Below are 12,009 nucleotides of genomic sequence, written 5' to 3' on the forward strand. Positions count from 1 at the left end.
CGGGGGCCCAGAGTATGTTTTCCCCAAATATGAGTGAGATTTAATGTACTCCCTAGATCACAAAACGTTATAATTAAGACACGATCACATATGCATAATTTAAGCAATTGTGAGTCCTTTTTTATGTATAATCAACTTAGTATTTTTTACATGCAACCCAAATGCTTACAAAGTTGCACACACATATGGCAGTGCCGGCTAAGGAAAAACCATGACCAGCTTCAACAGCTGCCTCAAACTTATCAGCATCCTTTCTCTTTTTCTTTCAAGCAGCACACAACCCAATTGGTGAAATGCAATTCTGCCAGCCTATGCTTTGCACATTCCCCCAATCTGTCCAATAGAATGACAATTGTATTTTAACAAATTATACTTGGACAGAACGTGAAGCATACATCATTATAACTCGTTATTATGAGTCATCATATAACGATTCTAGACTTGGTTTCTTTCTTTCTTTACATTCTTTCTTTATAGGGACAAATAGGGGTGGGAGTGGTAAAGGTTAATTGCTGAAGGAATATTTTATTTTTCAAATGCTTGTTATGTATCCGTACAGGGTTGGTCGGTTGTGCTTACAGTAGAAAAAACACTTCTTAGAAAGCTCAAAGCAATGATGTTTATGCTAATGAAAGATGGACTGAAAAAAGAAGAAGGTACTTACTACTGAAAAGCTAATACAGTAACACTTATGTCTGATGCTTAGAGAGACTTATTTTATGTTATTCTTGAGTATCCCTTGCCTCAGAATAAATTTCTGCAGATCAATCTAGAGAAGTTCAACTTTAAGCTGTTTTGTATGCATCCATTCTATTGTCCAACCGCATAACATTGAAACTCCATATGAAAATCCTATGGAGTTAAGAATTTAACAAAACACTACAATTTGGAAAATCTTAGACTACTGATTGTAGAGCTACATAAATGGCATTGCCATACCATCAAAAGCTCACCAGCATCAAGGATATATGTGGTGCTTAACCCTTACAATATTTATTCTCAGGTTTGACATCAAGTCATTAAATTCCAGATTGCCATTTCTCCACTGACCGCTCTCTTATACTATCCTACATTTTTGGAAAGCTGTAGCTTCAACATTTTTAGTTGTGTCCCCACAACTCTACTTTTTTCTTCTTCTATTATACCCATCTTTATAGCACCATAATATTAGGGCTGGACATAAATACTGAAAATCGAAAAATCGGACCGAACCGAACCGAACTTCAAGAAACCGAAACCGAAAGAACCGAACCGAACTAGTTTGGTTCGGTGTTTGGTGTTCATCTTCAAAAAACCGAAACCGAAATAGCCGAACCGAACTTTGATGAAACCGAACCGAAGAACCGAAATTTATACATTACCTAAAAAAATTAAAATAGTCCAGACCCATTAAGTTTAAGCCAAAAAAAAAAGCCCAATTGTAATAAGCTCTCTTTTGCTTTTGTATCCCTAATTTTCCACTTCAATTGAGAAAATCAAATATCCCTAACAAAGAAAGATAACTAGGATGTGTCTTTAGGATTAATGTATGTCCTTTATGTGTTTTCTTAATTATTCTTACTGTATGTATATAACACATAGTAATCCTATATTATGATTATGATTTTTCTGTTCTTGTATATCCTGTTTGTTTGATTTTGATTTTAATTTGTTAGTTTTATGTTTTGTTGCTTTTGAGAATATGAATTAGTGTAAATGGAATTGCTTCTAATATCATATTAAAAAAAAAACGAATTGCAAAAACCGAAACCGAACCGAACCAAACTTCAAAAAACCGAAACCGAAAGAACCAAACCGAACTAGTTTGGTTTGGTGTTCGGTGTCCACCTTCAAAAAACCGAAACCGAAATAGCCAAACCGAAGTTTGATAAAATCGAACCGAAGAACCGAACGCCCACCCCTACATAATAATACACTGTAAGGAATTTTGGTAATTCAGTATTAATTAGTCCACAATTTCCAATACAATTCAAGCAAGAAAATTCTATTGTATACTCCCTCCATTCCAAAATAAGTGCCCAAGCCTTTATCACACCCCTTAAGAAAATATTAACTCCTATGAGAAAATACAAACTCTTAGAAAAATAAAGTTATTTCCTTCTTGATTATTAAGACTCCTACCTATTTAATGTCTTGAGTAAATAGGGACAAATCTGAAAAATAAAGTTAATTTTCTTTTTATTAGGTAAATGAACACTTATTTTGAACCAAACTAAAAAGGCTAAATGGACACTTATTTTGAACGGGAGGGAGTAACATATTATAATTCATTAATAAGCTAATGAATAAGGTTTTGGTAAGTACATGCACCTGCACTAATGGAGATGGCAGAGAAATTATTGAAATCCTCTTCTAATTCGCTGTTGATTGAGAAAGAATAGGGCTCCGAATCTACATTTACATTTACATGATAAAGTTTTAGGGAATGAAAAACAGTACACGTGTTTGTTTATAGTACGCAGTACATGTGTTCCAAGGAGAGGTAAAGGTACCAATTTATCCCTAAGTAAATTCAGAAATTTCAAGAATACTGCGTTTGTTCCATTTCAATGTACAGTTTGTATTGCTTTTTCTACCATTACTTAGTGCAGTGTTAGAACACCTTCACCGCTTATATAAAATAAATACTAGCATCGGAAGCCCGTGCACGAGCATATCTATTCACTTTAATTAGCCAATTTTGAAGGTTTATATTTTGAAAATAACTTTTAAAAATATTCTAATTGTTAATATATATACAAAATGTATTTTATGTATCATCACTTTAGTTGCAATTAAAAGTCTTTGAGATGGAAAGAGTCGGATTTTTTTATCATTATCATGATAATGAAAGTTATTCATTGATGTAAAAGAAAATTAGTAAGAATATGAGGGAAAACTAATATTTTGATTTTAAAAAAATTCTTTTAAATTCTTTAATATTTTATATGTATACCGACAGGTTGATATCCATTTCAATTAAGTAACTGTTCAGATCCAAACATAAGAACCATTTTGTTGTATATATTGGATTAAATTATTTTTATTAAATTAATTAAAAAATATATTATAATTTTTTATATTAATTGTTACAAAGAAATCAAAATTAGAAAGATATATGTTAGATCATTAATCACCAAATTTTAATTCTGAAATGAAAATATAAAGTAATACATTTCATAAATGTAAAGAAACAATAATCAGAGACTAAAAATGAGAGTAAATAAGTAAAGTATTGACAATGAAGGAAAACGGGGATAAATGTCACTCCCTTCCTTTACTTTTACTTGTCGACGTTAACATATCAAGGGGAAAAAATTCTTCTTATTTTATCCTTCACATTAATTATTCATTTTCAAATCATTTTCTGAGGCTATTGAGACTATATAGCAATAAATATGGATATTATAATAAAATATATACTTTATGTATTAATTTTCAAAGAACGTGAAAGTCAAAAGGGAACAAGTTATGTGTAGGAGCATTAAAATAACTTTTGGTACAAGTTTGCATTGCTATTGTTCGTCCTCTCTTCATGTTTAAAGTATTGATAAAAAAGGAAAACGGGAATATAGAAATAGAAAAGAAGATAAATATCAAATAGAAAAATAGACATATATTTTTAGTAATGTGGCCAAGTAATATGGACGAAAGGAGTGCTTCATTTTTATTAATTCTTAAAGGACGTGAAAAGTCAAGTATAATAATGTGGCCAACTTATATGGGACGGAAGGAGTACTTCATTTATTAATTCTTAAATAACGTGAAAAGTCAAAAGTGAACAAGTAAAAGTGCACGGAAGAAATAAATATATGTTGGAGAATTAAAACAGAAGTGCACACGTGTATACATGAGAAGAGAATAAATATTCAGTACTATGACATATATACACGTGAGATTTATTAATTCTCAAAGAATGTGAAAAGTAAAAAATGAACAAATTAAAGTGCACGAAGGAAATAAATTTGTGTAGGAGAATTAAAATTAAACTGCATATGTCTATACATGAGAAGAGAATAAATATTCAGCTAGAACGCGAAAAATCAAAAGTGACCAAGTAAAAGTGCACGGAGGAAATAAATGTGTCGGAGAATTAAATTTGAAGTGCATACGTCTATACATGAGAAGAGAATTAAATATTAAGTACTATGACACATGTCTATGTTAATATGGACAAAGGGAGTACTTCATTTTTATTAATTCTTAAGAACGTGAAAAGTCAAGTGTAGTAATGTGGCCAAGTAATATGGGACGGAAGGAGTACTTCATTTATTAATTCTTAAATAACGTGAAAAGTCAAAATGAACAAGTAAAAGTGCACGGAGAAATAAATATGTGTCGGAAAATTAAAATAGAAGTGCACACGTGTATACATGAGAAGAGAATAAATATTCAGTACTATGACATATATTCATGTGGGATTTATTGATTCTCAAAGAATGTGAAAAGTCAAAAATGAACAAATTAAAGTGCATGAAGGAAATAAATTTGTGTAGGAGAATTAAAATTGAACAGCATATGTCTATACATGAGAAGAGAATAAATATTCAACTAGAACACGAAAAGTCAAAAGTGAACAAGTAAAAGTGCATGAAGGAAATAAATGTATCGGAGAATTAAATTTAAAGTGCATACGTCTATACATGAAAAGGGAATAAATATTAAGTACTATGACACATGTCTACATGGGATATAAAAATAGTTGAATAAAGTGTACAAATTATATAGCTCATGGTACAAGAATTTAGTGCGCGTACAATTCGTGAAGCTGTTGGTACAAGCTTAGGGAGCCGTGTTCCCCCCCCCCCCCCCCCCCCCCCCCCCCCCCCCCAAGCCGCTTATATATATTGTAAACTAGCATCAGAAGCCCGTGCAATGCATGGCCCAACATTAACCTTTACAATGTGAAAAGGGTGAATTTTATGAGTCAGCATCTTTGAAAAAATCTTTATAGAACCTTCTATAGGTTCTTCATGGAAATCATCCGCTAAATACTTTCCAAGAGTTGCTAGACATATTAAATTTTCATAAAGAAAGAGAAATGAATAATTACATGGAATAACTAATTTATCAACAATCCCACAAAGAATGATCGTATAGCATCTAAGGGGATGACTTCAAGTAGGAGGTCTTGACTGCTGGAGTACCAATAGTACATCTAGAGTTTGAATCCTGAAAGCAAAAAAAAAAAAAAAAAAAAAGAAGGATAAATTAAAGGGAATTTAGTCATCATCAGAATTGCATCCATAATTGAATGATAATATATTTGCAGGAATAGCGAACAAAGTTTGGACATAAACCTTTTAGTTTTGTAGGATCCAGTAGGAATAGAAGAATAGAATATGTGAAAAGATTTGATGCATCAATAAAACTAATTTGTGCTGAACAACAGAGAGGAGAGGAGCAATTATCCCTTTTCTGATTGGCTTAAATTTAAAGTGCGTTTTAGTTTGAACTTGAACCTTTCACAAGCAAATGAAGATCTTCTCAAATGATGAGTTGGAATTCGACAATACGTGATAAAAGAAGGCAGAAGCAGAGGAGAATATGCAGTTACCAAAATATGGGAATACAATTTTTTTTCTTTTTATTTACTGGACTCTCAGGTGACTTAATTGTGAATAGCGAACACGGAGAAGTTTTCTAGTGCCTTTTGGTATAAAGATGACTCGGTTATCAACCTGTATATCATATCCATTAAAGAACCTATACTAAACTAAAGCAATCTACTATATGTTGTCTCTTCCATGCTTTTCAAAATGTAGTATCAATTATATATGAAATAATGATATGAGAGAAGCACAAAATAGACTAACTAACCTAATGGCATCTCTTCTTGCATCGAATAAATTGTCATATCTCAAGCTAGTGTCATTACCCTGTTAAGATTACCTGGTCCAAGAGCAAGAAAAGAACATGTGAAAAGATTATATATATCAGTACACACACTAATTTACAATGAACACGAGAAGATAAATTATTTCCTTTCATATTAACCAAGCTCAAAGAAATTTGAAAAGATTACACACCCTGATAGCTCAATATATACCTTATTATGTGCCTCCGGAATTATAGAAGACCAAATTAGGAAATCTATTTATATGTTTATGAGATTTGCATTTATGTAGAGAAGTCTCGTGGATATGATTGACAAAGGGGTTAAGGGGCTAATGGATATTGTAGATAAAATTTGATCATAAAACTAATCCCCTAATATATGGCTAAAACAGATTTATTCCATGTATAAGCCAAGAAACATTCATCAAAATACTTTCTAATCTAGTACTAAGAGTCATAACATCTATAATTCTCTATCCAAGATGTCGCCTTAATCTATCATACTAAATCGTAATTGTGCGACTTATTCCTGAAAGGCTAAACAAAAGAATCTTACTGAACTTGATATTCCAGCCAAGCACAGTATGTAAGGGGTGTAGTAAATCCTCCATATTACCTGAAAGCATAACCAATGACGACATTAGACAAATAAGCAAATCCTGATAGGAGGGGCATATTATAAATGAGGTTGTTCATGTACCTAATTAGACCAAGCAATTTTAAATAGCAATGTATTTTTGGTGATCGCTAATTTAATTAGGTTCTCTTTTCTCATAGATTTCCCTCTCATCATTGTTACACATTCCTCATAATCTATATAGCCATCCTACGAAATAAAAATGATGTTAGCATTTGGTTTTTCAAATGCAAGCCCTTAATCATAATTTTACATTACTAGATCTCATAAGGCATTATTTTGTTGCCCAAGTTTTTACATTGAAGAATTAAACAGAATCTTATAAGAGACTTTTTCTATTACATGTGTTGATTTCTTTTCATTTTAAGCTATGTTTCTAATTGGAATCATTTTGGTTCTACTTTGTCTTCCGTATGGAAAAGGCATTCGGATTCGGCTTTAAAACCTTATAATTTACTTCTTTTTTTTTGCAGATCACTTCGAGATGGAAGAAAATGTTCAACTATTTCATCGTCGAAGATTGCATTTGAGATTTCACATGGAAAATACTTTGAGATGGTAGACTTGCATTAATTTTAGAAGATATCTTTAGTCTTTGATACTCTTAAATTTGTGTAATTATAACTAAAGTCGGAGACTCGGAGTACATAAAAACCTTTTCATGTTGGGCCCGGGCATTCCTTTTGCACCTAATGACGTTACTCCAAGTAGAACAACTCACGTGGATGCTAGAAGGATACGTTGCTTGAAATGCTCTTCTGCATACTTCTTTTTAGTTAGTTTCTCATGTACAGGTCATTTGTATTGTACTTCAACCACAATGCCATCATGGTTGAACTCATCTTTCATCTCCAAGTCCTACACATCAGATTAAGGTCCCCTGTTATAAGTTATAACTATTTAATATAACAAAATGGTAATCAATAAAAGGACTTACAACATGAACTGTAACATAATATATTCCAAGATCAGATATTAACTGAAGAAAACACACAGCTACACATAAACTTGGTATTATCAACAGTTCTCCAGAAAATCTGTGGGAAAAAGCAATAAAAAAAATCAGTTGCTTCAAGCATACTATCATACATCTTAGGTGCCTCAGTTAAATTGAGATAGTATTGCAACTGCAGAGTACATCTTTGTGCACTTTGTTAGCAGGAAAAGAAAAAGGAGACATCCAATCAACTTAAATTTTAACGGCACAAGAAAATTGGAAATTTATACAATACATTGAGATAGAATTTGCAGTACTTCTCAGACTCTTGCACCTGGGTATCTAAATCTAAACCCAAAAATGCATGAGTAAATAAGAAAAAGTATTGATATGTAGAAAATACAATAAGAAACAATCCAAAATTATAAATGGTCATTACAACCAAAGAAGGTGCACTAATTACAAAGAGATTGCGGAAAAAACTCACCAACACAAAGAGCACACACACTTAGAACGATGAACACCGAAGGAGGAAATTGAAAAATTACAGAGAAGGAAAAAGATTGAAAATTAGCAGACGCAGCAAATAGTTTTGACCTCTGGAGTTGAACCGAAGCAGGAGAGTTGTGTCAAAGGCTGATTCTGAGTTTTGGGGTTTATTTCATATGCGGCACGCGCCCAAGATTAATTTATCGCTCAATTTAGTTGGGGCTCAATATGATTAATTTGATTACTCAATTTAGTTAGTCTTTATGGCTTGTATATTTTATAAAGGATACTGCGATTCTTCTTAGTGAGTCCATATATTTTTTTCTTTTCCTCTTATTTTCCCCCTTAATTTCTCAATTGTTGTTAAAATTTATCTTATTTTAATTATGTTCGCCTTTTTTTATATACAGTAAGTTGACAATTTAAATATCTTATATATCAAGTTTATAATCACAAGATTCAAAGGATATTTTATTATATCATACACATTTTTAATTTAGAACCACAAGATTCAAAAGTCTATCTTTCTTTCTTATACTCCGTGTTTAGTCAAACGTAGACACTAAAATTGAACAGAGGGAGTATATGCCAAATGAAGGAAATGAAAGTATAATTGAGACATTGCGGACACGTGAGACTTAAAAAGTAAACACACAAGAGGTAGTATTAATGTTAAACTTTTGAAATGTCCACATGTTAGTCTCGGCTCAGAGTACAATTTCAGTTGCTTTTTGTACAACTTATTGTTGCTATGTTGGTCCACCTTGGACGTTTGTTGTTAAATAAAAAAAAAATTGTCTTATTGCCTTTTTTTATATTTAATAAGTTGACAATTCAAATATCCTATATGTCAAGTTTATAATCACAAGATTCAAAGGATATTTTATTATATTATACACATTGTTAATTTAGAACCACAAGATTTGAAAGTCTATCTTTATTTTTTAAACTCCTCTAGTCAAACGCAGACACTTAAATTGAGACAGAGGGAATATAGGCCAAACGAAGGAAATGAAAGGACAATTAAGACACTACGGACCCGTGGGGACTTAAAAAGTAAACACATAAGATGTAGAATTAATGTTCAACTTCTGAAATGTATACATGTTAGTCCTGCTTAGAGTACAATTTCAATTGCTTTTTGTAGAACTTATTGTTGCTGTATTCGTCCACTTTGGGCGTTATCTAATAGAAATATAATAATATAATTAAAAAAATATAGAATAGAAAAATAGACATATATTTTTAGTAATGTAGCCAAGTAATATAGGACGAAAGGAGTATTTCATTTATTAATTCTTAAAGAACGTGAAAAGTCAAATATAGTAATATGGTCAAGAAATATGAGACGAAGAGAGTACTTCATTTATTAATTCTTAAAGAATGTGAAAAGTCAAGTAACATGGGACGGAGGGAGTACTTTATTTATTAATTCTTAAAAAACGTGAAAAGTCAGAAGTACACGGAGGAAATATATATGTGTTAGAGAATTAAATTGAAGTGCATACATGTATACATGAGAAGAGAATAAATATTCAGCAAGAACGTGGAAAGTCAAAAGTGAACAAGTAATAGTGCACTGAGAAGAGAATAAATATTTAGTACTCTAACATATATCCACGTGGGATTTATTAATTCTTAAAGAGCATGAAAAGTCAAAAGTGAATGGTGGTTTCCCGTGGTTCATTAATGTATGGTTTGGTATGAAACCATGTTTGTTTCTATTGTTCTTAAAATTATGTGGTATAGTGTTGTAAACCCGTGGTTCATCCCATGGTTATATAACCATGAAAAGTCCCAATTTTCGTAACCACGGATTTGGTGATTTTTCCGTGGTTACGTATTTTATTTTCCTATTATACCCACCCTCCACCATCCATCCCACCCCACCCCCACTCCACCACTCACACTCATCCCCACCCACCCCTACCCCACCCTCCACCATCCACCCCACCCCTGCCCCACCCCACCTCAACCCTCCCCACCCTACACCATCCACCCCACCCACCCCTACTCTACGACTCACCCCCACCCCCAACTACCCCTCTCCTCTGCCACCTATCCCCACCACCCCAATCATCACCCACTACCCCTCACCACCACCCAACCCCACCCCACAACAACCCACCCCCACCCCCACCCACCTCAGACCACCCACCCCTCCACCACCCTCACCCACTACCCCTCACCACCACCCAACCCCATAACCACTCACCCCCACCCTACCACCCACTACCCCCACCCTCATCCCACAACCACCCACCTCACACCACCCACCCCTCCACCACCCCCACCCACTACCTACTTATTTTTTATAGTTTCTATTTTGTTTTATTAATATATATAAATTAATTTCTAATTAAGAGTTAAGAGTATTTTAGTAAACTTACAAGTTATTATACAGTATCATACAATCAAACCAAACAATACAAATGTTATTAAACCACAACAAACGATACAGTCTATCCAAACATCGTGTTCATTAATACAGTACAATACAATACGACACCATACTGTACCATACCATACTGTACATTAATGAACCACGGGAAACAACCATCCAAACAGAGGGTTAAAGAGCATGAAAAGTCAAAAGTGAACAAGTAAAAGTACACGAAATAAATTTGTGTGGGAGAATTAAAATTGAACTGCATACGTCTATACATGAGAAGAGATAAATATTCAGCAACAACGTGAGAAGGTAAAAGTGAATAAGTAAAAATGCACGGAGGTAAAATATAAATAAAATAAAATAATAACCAAATAGTTTTGTCTATGATAACCAAGTGGCCAAAATGATGAGGTAAAATGGGCCAGGAAAGCATACAACTTATGGGAAATGCCATAACATTGGCTCTGCAATTACTAATATGCCATTGTTCGTCCATGTTGGTCCCACAAAACTCTCATTTCTATAATATAGAAAAGAAATATAAAATAGAAAAGTAATTTAACTTTAACCGCTAATAAAGACAAACTGACAAATTACTAGTTAATTATTGTTAAGTGACACGCTAATAAACATGTGTTTGTCTGGCATTCTTTAATTTGGCGTAAATACTTGGCAAAATTCGTAAAGTAACACACATTATATTCAATAGCTTTAACACTCTGTAGATTCTTTAGTTAAAATGGGATTCGTGACTTTTGTGGGTTTAAAAAAAAATTGAACCAAAGTAGCACAAAAAAAAAACACATAACTAAGTTTCACGCACGAATTTCGTGCGTGAAAGGACCAAACTGTAAAAAAAAAAGTTTGGTCCTTCCACGCATGAAATTCGTGCGTGAAAGAAGCCAACAAAACTCGCCCAGACCTTTGTTCTTTGGCCAATTTTTTTAAAAATTAACGTTTTTTCCGTACTTTGCTAGAAGATTAGTCATGTTTCAAAATGCCGGAATATCAATATTTTATATAGAACTTAATATCTTTTTTTGCATACAATAATGTCGGCTCATTATATCAAGTACACCTAAACGTTTGGATCGTCGTTTTGGGGGTTCTAAAGTGTCCCGAAGTAAGTTTTCTTTGTTTGAAAACTTGTTATCTTTAAGTTTAAGTGTCATATTTTATAGGGTTTTGATTAATTTAGGACGTCGCACGAGTTATTATTAATCGACAATAAAGACTAAGATAACTAATTATCATTAAGAAAATAATAACAAAAAATATATATAATATTAACATAAAATGTACACTTTATTTACAAATACACAATCTCAGGTCCCACATGTGGGAGCCTTTAGAGTACGGCTAGGCCTAAGGCCAACCCCACCACCCTCACCATCATCTCCATCCCCCTTCTTCCTCTTAATAATAGGATGCTCTATGTCATGATCATCTTTCCTTCCCTTCCTTGCGCCCTTGAACATAGCATGCTTCATGTGGGGCCGATGTGAGATTTGTATAGTCGGAATCTCATCACCATCAGGAGATGGGTCAATCTCAGCTGGAGATGGGTCCACAGGCGCAGAAGAATGAACCTGAAATAACATATAAACAATTTAGTTTAGATTTATTCTAAGTTAAACATGAAATAAACAATTAATTAATAAATTATTTAATTGTATTGTAAAAATCAAACCTGTATGTCGACGACCTCTCACCAGCCAAGGCCATCTCAGTAGGCCG

At 33.1% G+C, this 12,009-nt stretch overlaps 2 long non-coding RNA genes across 2 annotated transcripts; both read right to left on the minus strand.

Annotated features, from left to right (window-relative positions):
* Positions 1-91: 91 nt before the first annotated feature.
* On the minus strand, positions 92-2,408 carry LOC132622793 (uncharacterized). Its single transcript, XR_009575998.1, has 2 exons — positions 2,311-2,408; positions 92-333 (listed from the first exon to the last, which is right to left on the minus strand). It is a non-coding gene; the product is annotated as an uncharacterized LOC132622793 (long non-coding RNA).
* Positions 2,409-4,853: 2,445 nt separating this feature from the next.
* LOC132622800 (uncharacterized) lies at positions 4,854-8,038 on the minus strand. The gene is made up of 5 exons (XR_009576003.1): positions 7,879-8,038; positions 7,110-7,312; positions 6,374-6,433; positions 5,800-5,871; positions 4,854-5,151 (listed from the first exon to the last, which is right to left on the minus strand). It is a non-coding gene; the product is annotated as an uncharacterized LOC132622800 (long non-coding RNA).
* Between the last annotated feature and the right edge of the window lie 3,971 nt (positions 8,039-12,009).

The sequence above is a fragment of the Lycium barbarum genome, chromosome 2 (genome assembly GCF_019175385.1).
Source record: "Lycium barbarum isolate Lr01 chromosome 2, ASM1917538v2, whole genome shotgun sequence".
NCBI lineage: Eukaryota > Viridiplantae > Streptophyta > Magnoliopsida > Solanales > Solanaceae > Lycium > Lycium barbarum.